At 36.2% G+C, this 12025-nt stretch overlaps 2 pseudogenes; both read left to right on the forward strand.

The window, feature by feature from the left end:
• LOC122325374 overlaps nucleotides 1-4803 on the forward strand; it is a 5889-nt pseudogene extending 1086 nt beyond the window's left edge.
• Nucleotides 4804-5929: 1126 nt separating this feature from the next.
• LOC122325529 lies at nucleotides 5930-11314 on the forward strand (annotated as a pseudogene).
• The last annotated feature ends 711 nt before the right edge of the window (nucleotides 11315-12025 follow it).

Here is a 12025-nt window from a genome sequence, read left to right on the forward strand (position 1 = left end):
AGCTAAAAATAGGCATATTTTAAAACTACAACACAAATTTACAAATAAATTCCTAAAATTTAACTTGAATAAACACAAAAGCACATAAAAATTTAAAAGCTAAAACACTATCTCAACAATACAAAAAGAACACTGAACATCTGAAAAAGTACATTATATATAAATATATAAAATATATAAATATATAAAATTTTGAGCGATTTATCTGCAGTGATGAAAGTAAGGAGAGCATAGGTAAAATATTTTACCACATAACTAATTATATACAAATATTTTGTAGCATCAAAGGGAATACAAAAATGAATTCATTCCAACATATATACTTAGTAAGAATTATTCAAGTACACACAATGTATTTAAATTAAATAAATCGAATGGCATATATTAATGCTTTATATTGCTGGAATCATTATTTATAATTCTTATTATGTATCTTTTCTGCAGATGCCTGAGAACGCCGCACAGCCCGTGATGGAGGAAGACGTCGAGACCTTCGCCTTCCAGGCTGAGATCGCTCAGCTGATGTCTCTGATCATCAACACTTTCTATTCCAACAAAGAGATCTTCCTCAGGGAGCTCATCTCCAACTCTTCAGATGTAAGTCAACCAGTGCATTCTCCGTTTACGCGCCAGCGTTTGTTCACAATAACTCAACGCATGTCTTCCAAACAGGCACTGGACAAGATCAGATACGAGAGCTTGACAGACCCCGGCAAACTCGACTCATGCAAGGACCTTAAGATCGAACTCACCCCTGATCAGAAACTGCGCACGCTGACCATCGTGGACACCGGCATCGGCATGACCAAAGCGGACCTCATCAACAACCTGGGCACCATCGCCAAGTCCGGCACCAAGGCCTTCATGGAGGCTCTGCAGGCGGAGCGGACATTTCCATGATCGGTCAGTTCGGAGGGCTTTCTATTCGCCTACCTGGTGGCCGAAAGTGACGGTCATCACCAAACACAACGATGACGCGAGCAGTACATCTGGGAGTCTGCCGCTGGTGGTTCCTTTCCACAGTGAAGCCAGACTACGGTATGAGCCCTCACAAGTGTTTTGTTGTGGTTTTAAAGTCTAAAAGTACCGAACTTGACATATGCGCTTGCTTTGGAATTGCAGGCCCATCCCTTGACGTGGCACCAAGGTCATTCTCCACCTCAAAGAGGATCAATCTGAATATGTTGAGGAGAAGCGGCTGGGAAGTCGTGAAGAAGCACTCTCAGTTCATCGGTTACCCCATTACGCTCTTCGTAAGTGTTTGTACTTTGGTGCCAGAACTGCAAAGCTTGGTTGCTTCGACTCGAGCAAATAAAGCATCCGTTCTTGTCTTGCAGATTGAGAAACAGAGAGAGAAAGAGGTTGACCTGGAAGAAGGAGAAAAGGAGGAGGAGGTGGCGGCCGGCGAAGAGAAAGACAAACCTAAGATTGAGGACTTGGGCGCCGATGAAGATGAAGACACCAAAGACGGTCAGAACAAGAGGAAGAAGAAGGTGAAGGAAAAGTACATCGATGCTCAGGAGCTCAACAAGACCAAGCCCATCTGGACCTGTGTAACCCTGATGACATCACTAACGAGGAGTACGGAGAGTTCTACAAGAGTCTGAGCAACGACTGGGAGGACCACCTGGCTGTTAAGGTTGGTAGGAACATTGGGTCAAAAATGGATGGAGTTCTTATTGAGCAGACGAGATGATTAAGCCATCAATTTTTTTGATTTAAAACCTGGTTTTAAACCATCAGTCATTTTGATTTTAAACCACAAACCACCTTATTTTTAAACCACTGTTCTTCTTGTTTTTAAACCACCAATATTCTTTAAGTTAAACCAACAATCGCCTTATTTTCAAACCTCCAACATTCATGCTTCAATTGTCTTGTTGTTGAACCGCCAATCATCTTGCTTTAAACCACCAGTATTACTTTTGTTAAACCTCCATCAATTTACTTTTAAACTACCAATGTCCATGCTTTTAAACCTTTAATTTTCTTGTTTTTAATCCACTGATCGTCTTCTTGTTGCAGCACTTCTCAGTTGAGGGCCAACTGGAGTTCCGCTTTATTGTTTGTACCCAGAAGAGCCTCTTTTGACCTTTTTCGAGAACAAGAAGAAGAGAAACAACATTAAGTTGTACGTGCAGCGCAGGGTCTTTATCATGGACAACTGTGAGGAGCTCATTCCAGAATACCTCAGTAAGTGCCTCATTTGCGCAGCAATTCTTAGAAATTATGCATCTGATTTCGATGTGACCTGAGAGTTCGGATGTTAACGAGTTAAACTTCCATCCCAGACTTCATCAAGGGCGTGGTGGACTCTGAGGATCTGCCGCTCAACATCTCCAGAGAGATGCTTCAGCAGAGCAAGATCCTGAAGGTCATCCGCAAGAACCTGGTCAAGAAGTGCCTGGAGCTCTTCACCGAACTCTCCGAGGACAAAGAGAACTACAAGAAGTTGTACGAGCAGTTCTCCAAGAACATCAAGGTGTGTGCTTTTGGATAGTTTCTTAAATCGTAAATGAGACACCATTGAAGCTAAAAATGGCTTTTCCTAATTGTAGCTGGGCATCCACGAAGACTCTCAGAACCGCAAAAAACTCTCAGAGCTGCTTCGCTATTACACATCGGCTTCTGGAGACGAGATGGTGTCCCTCAAAGACTATGTCTCTCGCATGAAGGACAGTCAGAAGCACATCTACTACATCACTGGTTAGTAGTTGGTTCACTAATTTTTTTTACGTTATTTTAACGCACAGATAAAGTTTACTTACAGACCTTGCTCTTCTCTCCAAAGGCGAGACCAAAGATCAGGTGGCCAACTCTGCTTTCGTGGAGCGTCTGCGCAAAGCTGGTCTGGAGGTGATCTACATGATCGAGCCCATCGACGAATACTGCGTCCAGCAGCTGAAGGAATACGATGGCAAAACCTGATTTCGTGACCAAGGAGGGTCTGGAGCTGCCTTTGAGGATGAGGAGGAGAAGAAGAAGCAGGAAGAGCTGAAGACCAAATATGAGAACCTGTGCAAGATCATGAAAGACATCCTGGACAAAAAGATTGAGAAGGTATGAGCCGTTAGCGTGCTAGACTTTGATTTTGAAGTGACAATCTTCAGAGCCATTAAATTAAAGTGTATTCAAACAGGTCACCGTCTCAAACCGCCTGGTTTCTTCGCCCTGCTGCATCGTCACGAGCACATATACGGCTGGACGGCCAACATGGAGAGGATCATGAAGTCTCAGGCCTTGAGGGACAACTCCACCATGGGCTACATGACCGCCAAGAAGCACCTGGAAATCAACCCCGCCCATCCCATCGTCGAGACCCTCAGAGAGAAAGCGGAAGCTGACAAGAACGACAAGGCAGTGAAGGACTTGGTGATCTTGCTGTTCAAACCGCCGCCTGCTCTCCTCTGATTCACCCTGAAGACCCACAAACACACGCTAACTGCATCTACAGGATGATCAAACTCGGCTCGGTAAGTTGGATGACCTAAAACATGCCTTTAAACACAAAGGCTTAGTATATCACAGTTACGAATGCATTATTAATGGTTACTGATCAAAATTAACGCCCATCAAAAATCAGTCAACCACTAAAGCTCATCATTTGCATCTAGAACCTTTAACATCAATAGAACCTTTCCAATATATAATGGGGTGGAAAAAGTTTCTTTTAGATCATTAAAATTGTCTTCACACATGAAATGGTTCTTTTAAGAATTATCCACTAAAACATATCAGTCCACCAAATAAAGATTTGTTATTGGCTTTATTCAAGAACCCTTCCATGGCAATAAATGCCAGCTTTTTTAATGTAAAAAAAAGTTTCTTAAGATGATTACATTTTTCTTCGCACAAAACCATTTAACGTGGTTCTTTTAAGAATTATCTACTTAAAGACTGTGATCCACTACTGCACTAAAGGGTCATTGTTGGCTTTGAGGCTCCGTGAAGAACCTCCATGCCGTTGCACTAAAGGTTTTTATTAATAGAAATAGGTTATTTAGATTGATAAAATGTTTTTGACACCAATAAAAATTGTTTTAAGAATCATCTACTTAAACATATAGCTCGATCCACCATTATTTATTCATAATTTATTAAAAATAAAGGGTCATTTTTGGCTTTGATGACTCCGTAAAGAACCGGTATCGTGTATGGTAACTTTCCATTATTTTTATTGGGAATAAAAAGTTTCTTTAAATCATTAAAATGTTATTCAACGCTATCCACTAAAACGTATTAGTCCACCACTACATTCCCAAAAATCAAAGTGGCATCTATGGTTCCACGAAGAACCTTTAATATCCACGGAACCTTTCTAATGTACAAAAGATTAGTTATAGTGGGAAAATCTTCTGTATTTTCCTTTTTTTTAAGGATTTTTCCAATTAAAACATTATGGGGGACCCAAAACAGTTCTTCTATAGCCTTTATTTTTTAAGGGTGTCGTCACAAATTGGAAAAATGACTTAATTGTATTGAATTGTGTTTAATCTCTTCTTTCAGGCATAGATGACGACGACTCCGCTGTAGAAGACATTTCTCAACCCGCCGAAGAAGACATGCCAGTTCTGGAGGGCGACGACGACAGCTCTAGAATGGAGGAAGTCGACTAAAGAGTTTTAGTGTAAATAACTCTACACTGTTAATTTATTGTTTTTGTAAAAAACAATCTGAAAGTGATCATTAACGAGTACATGTTTTGCCTTTGTGTAGTTACTGTACCAGAATTTTTTCTTATGAGTTTTTTGTTTGTTTTTGTAATCCCGATTTTGAACGTTTTTAATAAATGACTGATAAATATGGCGTGGAGTCGAGTCTTGATTTCCCGAGCAATCTAGAAACTTCATCTCCCTCGGTCTCGGCCCCGCCCCCTTCGGCGGTTGAGAGGGACGCGGCGGATGATTGACGGCCAGGCCCTCTCCCCCCGCCGCGCGTCCGTAGCGTTGAGAAGATTCGAGAGATTTCTGGAGCGTCCGCGTTCTCGAACTCTCCCGTCAGGACGTATAAAAGCGCGCCGCCGGCGTGACGCACGCGACAGGCTCTCCCGAAGCTCAGTGACAGCTGAGGAGGAGAAACCTCACGGGCTTAAATCAAATTCGCTTTAATAAACCCGTCAAGGTAAGGGTGTAGAATCAGAACAGCGTCCGTTACGCGTTACCTTTCAACTTGTTTGCCATTTCGCGCCAACGCCGCGAGGACGTTCGACGCTTCTTTCGCGCTTCATTCATTCGTCAACGGTCTTTTTTAACAGTTTCGACGCATTTACACGGCGATTTTCCACTTGTATCCTCACAAATGCGAAGTGTTTCACGCCGTTGGTATATTTCAGTCGGCTCTTTCCTCAAATGAGGATTCCTTAAGTCCGTCTGGAGTTGATCAGTTTTACCTCAGAGGGATTAAACGGGGCTTTTACGATAAAGGCGCTCGCGAACGCGTCCGAGGAAAGCAGACGTCATTTACCCATGCATCCTTGTGTCAGTGCATTTTCAGCAAGCGTTTCGTTGCGTGCGCACATTGACTTATGCATAAAGTTTAACGGAGCGCATTTGTGTTGGTCGCTGCAGTGACTCGTTCGCACGGAGTCGGTTCTGAAGCGATGCGCTCCCGTTAACGCGCGCAGAGAGTTTTAGTAGGTTCTAGAAGCTCGCGGTAACGCGTTTGGGCCGACAGGAGGCGCTCGAGCTCGTGCAAGCTGTTCCTGAACCACGAGCAATCCTCCAGCTTTGTATATATTAATAGCATTAATGCATAACCCTTTTGCAATCGAATTAAACCGTGCTTCGAGTCCCTAATTGGTTATGCATTGATCGGCCAAATGCATGTTGAAAACGAATGCTTTTCATTTGTAATAACTCAAATACTTTGTCAAATGTTGTGTTTATGTCCTATATATATATATTTGGTCGTGCACAGATGCCGGAGGCATGACCAGCCGATGGAGGAGGGAGCGGAGAGACTTTCGCCTTCCAGGCTGAGATCGCTCAGCTGATGTCTCTGATCATCAACACTTTCTATTCCAACAAAGAGATCTTCCTCAGGGAGCTCATCTCCAACTCTTCAGACGTGCGTAACCGTGTACTACATGGTTGAGTAACGGTATAGTAAGCATTAGTAGCACAGTAATAACAACGGCAACATTTTGCGCGCTGACGTTAATCGCATTTGCTAGAAAATGCATATAAAATAGCTTAAGAAGGATGTAGTAGCTTCCAAGTTTGCACATTTTTTATATGCAACTATTTTTGCTTCAAAGATCCATTTTTTTCCTCAAAAAATACATCAGCAGCATATTTTCACTAAGGATCCTAACACACATTAAACTAGTATTCAATTTTTATTTTACAAAAACTGCTTTTTGTTTTCAAACATATATATGTATATATATATATATATATATATATATATATATATATATATATATATATATTATTTTTTTTTAATCATATAATAAACATTAAAATATATTTTGTTAATTATAGTAAATATTAGATAAAAAGTTAATGTTTAATAATACTAAAAAGTTTGAAAATTAAATTGACTTTTTAATATATATATATTGTCCTGTGATATACATAAATATAATGTTTTATTCATATTTAATTTGTAATAAAAAAAAGTATATATATATATATATATATATATATATTAATTATTTATTTTATTTTTATTATAATTTTTTTCTCTCAAAAATACATCAGGGACGCTTGACACACATTAGTCTAGTATTTGATTTGGATTAAAAAAACTGTTTGCTTTTTTGTTTTAAACATATATATATATATATATATATATATATATACACACACAACGGCAACATTTTGGTATGGCGACGCAATTGCTAGAAAAATATTTTAAAATAGCATAAGAAGGGATGTAGCCTTCAAGCGTTTGCACATTTTTTATATATTTTTTTTTATGCAACTATTTTTGCTTCAAAGCTGCATATTTGCCGAACAAAAAACAAGCACGCTCCGAGCGATACAGCAAACAGCTTTTTAAATGAACGCGAGCTGATAAAAAACTTCTGCATTTATCTTTCAGGGAATTTCTTTTTTAAAGTAAGCAATGCTTGAGTAAACACGTTTACATTTAAGCAGTCATGCATGTAAAATATAGCGCTTGTATGCACGTGCAAGCAAGTTAGATATAATGATATTAAGTTAAAATGTTTATTAATGTTATAAAACAACGGCAGGCAGGTTTCGGGTGTTTTTCCGATTAAATTGTGTAAAATGTGTTCATAAAAATAATCAAGGCAAAGTCGCTATTTTATTAAGCGATTATTACGGTTTGCTTAATAAGCTGAAGAGAAAAGAAAAGATAAATCTTTTTGCATGAAGTTCACATGGCATGCAAACAGCAAAAAACGAAAAGATGCACAGTGCAAAAAATAAATAAATACTACAATTCTATGCAAATTATTAATGCAGTTTAATAAAAATAGCATGCATTTTTGAGTGTGCATGCATTTTTGAATCATGTAAGCAGTCAGGAATACTATAAATAACATTTTGTCTTATTACAGCTTTTTTAAGATGAGGATGAGGTTTTTTTTTCCGACTGAATAATGAATCTTTCCATTGACCTCTGTTTGCTAGGATCGGACAATATTTGGTCGAGATGCCGTTTTCGAGGGAGCAAAAACTAAATATTGAGAAAATCTCCTTTAAAGTTCTCAGCAATGCATATCGCTGATCAGAAATGACATTCCGATGTATTTATGGCAGGAAATTGACAAAACAGCGTCACGCTTCATATTTTTGGCATAAAAGAAAAATGCTACTGTTGCGTATTCCTACAAACGCGCCCGTAAAGCTAAATGAAATACTGCGTGTCTTTCCGTCAGGCTTTGACAAAATCCGCTACGAGAGCCTCACAGACCCGAGCAAGCTGGACTCGTCGGGAAAGACCTCAAAATCGAAATCATCCCCTCGATAAAGCAGGAGCGCACGCTGACCATCGTGGACACCGGCATCGGCATGACCAAAGCGGACCTCATCAACAACCTGGGCACCATCGCCAAGTCCGCACCAAGGGCCTTCATGGAGGCTCTGCAGGCCGGAGCGGACATTTCATGATCGGTCAGTTCGGAGTAGGCTTCTTCGCCTACCTGAAATCTGGTGGCGAGAAAGTGACGGTCATCACCAAACACAACGACGACGACGCACGAGCAGTACGCCTGGGAGTCTTCGGCTGGGGGGATCGTTTCACCGTTAAAGTGGACAGCTGTGAGAGTGTCGTTGGGTTCAGGGATAAACTCGCATTTAAAGGCTGCAGTCTGTAGCTTTTTTTATTGGTTAAAAACGCTTCTCAAAAATACATGAGCAGCATATATTTTCACTAAGGACCCTGACACACATTAATCTAGTATTCAATTTGTATTTTAAAAAACTGCTTGTTTTTCAAACATATATGCATATATATATATATATATATATATATATATATATACACATATATATACACACACACACACACATTGTGGGTTTTTAATCATATAATAAACATTAAAATATATATTGTAATTATAGTTAATATTACATACAATTAAAGTTAATAATACTTAAAAAACATTGAAAATTAAATTGACTTCAAGGTAATATTTACGTTTATTTTTCTGTGATCCTGATTAAAGGTCACATGAAATGCAACAAATTAAATACTAATTTAAAATATATATATATATGTGTGTATATATATATATATATATATATATATATATATATATATATATATATATATTTATTTTTATTTTTTTATTATAATTTTTTTATTAATTTATTTTCTCAAAAATACATCAGGGACCCTGATACATTATCTATTATTCTAATATTAAAAACACGCTTGATTTTGTATTAAAAACATGTATATATATATATATATTATATATATATATATATATATATATATATATATATATATATACACATTATTACACACACACATTTTGTGCTGCTTTTTTAACATATACTAAACATTAAAATATAGATTAAAATTATAGTTAATATTAGATAAAATTAAAGTTAATAATACTAAAATAAAGTTTGAAAATTAAATTGACTTCAAGGTAAAATTTACAGTTTATTGTTCAGTTTATCTGGTTAAAGGTCACATGAAATGCAACAAATTAAATATAAAAATAAAATTAAAATACATTTTTATATATATATATATATTATTTTATTTATTTATTTTTTCTCAAACATATAGCATATATATTTTCATCAAGGATCCTGACAATATTAATCTATAGTATTCAATTTGTATTTAAAAAACTGTTTGCTTTTGTGTTTTAAATATGTAAAATATGTATTGTTAATTGTAAAGTTGATTAAATGAAATTAAAGGTAATACACACTCAAAAAAGTATTTTTAAATTAAGTTAAATTGATTTTTTAAGTATAATGTTTACTGTTTATTGTTCTGTGATCTCAGTTAAAGGTCAAAAGTGAAATGCAAATAAATATTAATTAAAAAAAAAAAAATATATATATATATATATATATATATATATATATATATATATATTATAAATTTTTTTTTTTTCTCAAAAAATACATCAGCAGCATATTTTCACTAAGGATCCAGACACATTAATCTAGTATTCAATTTGTATTTTAAAAACAGTCTGCTTTTTGTTTTCAAACAAAGATGGCGATGTAAGAGGCGAAGGTACAGACCGCATTTCCAGATGTGCTCATAGTATTTATGACTCTGTGTTCAGTGAAGTGTATCTGTAGCGGAGGTTTAACCGAGATTCTGTCCAGCCGAAGCCGATCGGGTCGTGGCACAAAGTGATCTGCATCTGAAGGAGGATCAGACGAGTACATCAAGAGCGCGGATCAAAGAGATCGCCAAGAAGTACTCGCAGTTCATCGGTGGCTACCCCATCACGCCGCTCTTCGCATTAAGTCTCTCCTTTCACTCGGGTCACACGAACCACATTAGACCTGAAATATCCCCCCTGAGGTCAAATTAATATTTCTATAATTTGTAGCAGCATATCCAATGTTTACGCTTCTCTGATGCTAAGTAGTGATATGCAGCTAAACAAAAAAATTATATTTTATTTACAAACCTACTTACATGCCAGTAATATTAATATTATTATTATTATTATACATATTATTATTAATATAAAAATGTATAGTTATTAGTATAATTAATGGTAAGTTGATAACTTAAAGTAATAAGTAATTAATAATATATTTATACATCTCTGATTCTCATGAATAAAATTTTGCTAAACAAAATTAAATACACCTTTATTAAATACTTCTTAAACATGCTAATTAAATAAATTTTCATAAAGAAATATTTATATATATATTTGTTTTTCTTTTCTTTATATATATATATATATATATATATATATATATATATATATATATATATATTTTAAATATATGTGTGTGTATATATATATATATATATATATATATATATATATATAAATTATATTTAAATTATTTATTTAACTCTTAAGTATATAAGGTAATATTTTTAGTAATTAACTGTATGTTTATGGTTGGAGTTTTGTCTGTTAAAGGTTAAGTGAACATTGCATTTGGAACAAATTATTGTATTTTAAATTTTTCTAAATATTAAGATTTTAGATATATACAATCTTTGTGGTTTTTTTAACTGTATAATAAAAAACATTAAAATATATATATTTTTAATTATAGTTAATACTAGAGAAAATTAAAGTTAATACTTATTACTTCAGTTAACTGAAAAAGTTTGACAAGTTAAATTGACTTCAAAGGTAATATTCCAAGGTATAAAATAAAAGTCATGAAATGCAAATATATATATATATATATATATAATATATATATATATATATATATATATATATAATGATAAAAAATATATATAATGATAAATAAATATTTATATAAAATTATATATGTGTGTGTGTGTGGCTGTTATTAATAAATATATATATATTTTTTTTATTTCTCAAGAAATACATTAGCAGAATAATATTTTCACTAAGGATCCTGACACACAGTAGTTCAGTAGTTCTATTGGATCTTAAGGGAAGTCTACTTAAAAGTCTTTCTAAATCATCGTGCTGTTTTCTAGGTGGAGAAGGAGAGCACATAAGGAGGTGGAGGCGAATACGAGGGGCGGAGAGAGGAGAAGGTTGAGAAAGAGAAGGAGGAGGAGGAGGAGTAGGACTAAGACAAGTTCGAGATCGCATGGCTCAGACCGAGCCAGCGGAGACCACGGATTTACAAGTGCTCCGGACAAGAAGAGAAGAAGAAGAAGATCAAGGGGAGGAAGTTACATCGACCAGGAGTAGAGCTCAACAAGACCAAGCTCTGTGGACCCGAAACCCGGCGACATCACCAACGAAAGTACTGAGCGTAAATTCTACAAAGAGTCTGACCAACGCGACTGGAGGACCACCTGGCGGTCAAGGTGCAGAAACTCATTAGAGAGAAAACTAGCATATATAAGAGAGAAAAGAACTGACTTGTGCCTGTTTAATACAAATATTTGAGACACACACACACACACATACACTCACAGACACACACACACACACACATACACATACATACATACACAGACATAAACACACACACATACACTCCACACAGACACACACACACACACATACACACACACACACACACACACACACACATACATACATACACACAGACACATAAGCACACACACATACACTCACACAGACACATAAACATACACACACACATACATACATACACACAGACACATAAACACATACACACACACACATACATACACACACACATACACACACAGACACACACATACACACACACATACTCACACACACACCACATACATACACACAGACACACACACACACACATACATACACACAGACATAAGCACATACACACACACACATACAGTCATACACACACACACATACACATATACACACACACACACACTTCATACACAGACACACACACACAATATTTTATGAATGTGTAGCCATTTATTATACATTTTTATG

This window comes from Puntigrus tetrazona, chromosome 20 (genome assembly GCF_018831695.1).
Source record: "Puntigrus tetrazona isolate hp1 chromosome 20, ASM1883169v1, whole genome shotgun sequence".
Lineage (NCBI taxonomy): Eukaryota > Metazoa > Chordata > Actinopteri > Cypriniformes > Cyprinidae > Puntigrus > Puntigrus tetrazona.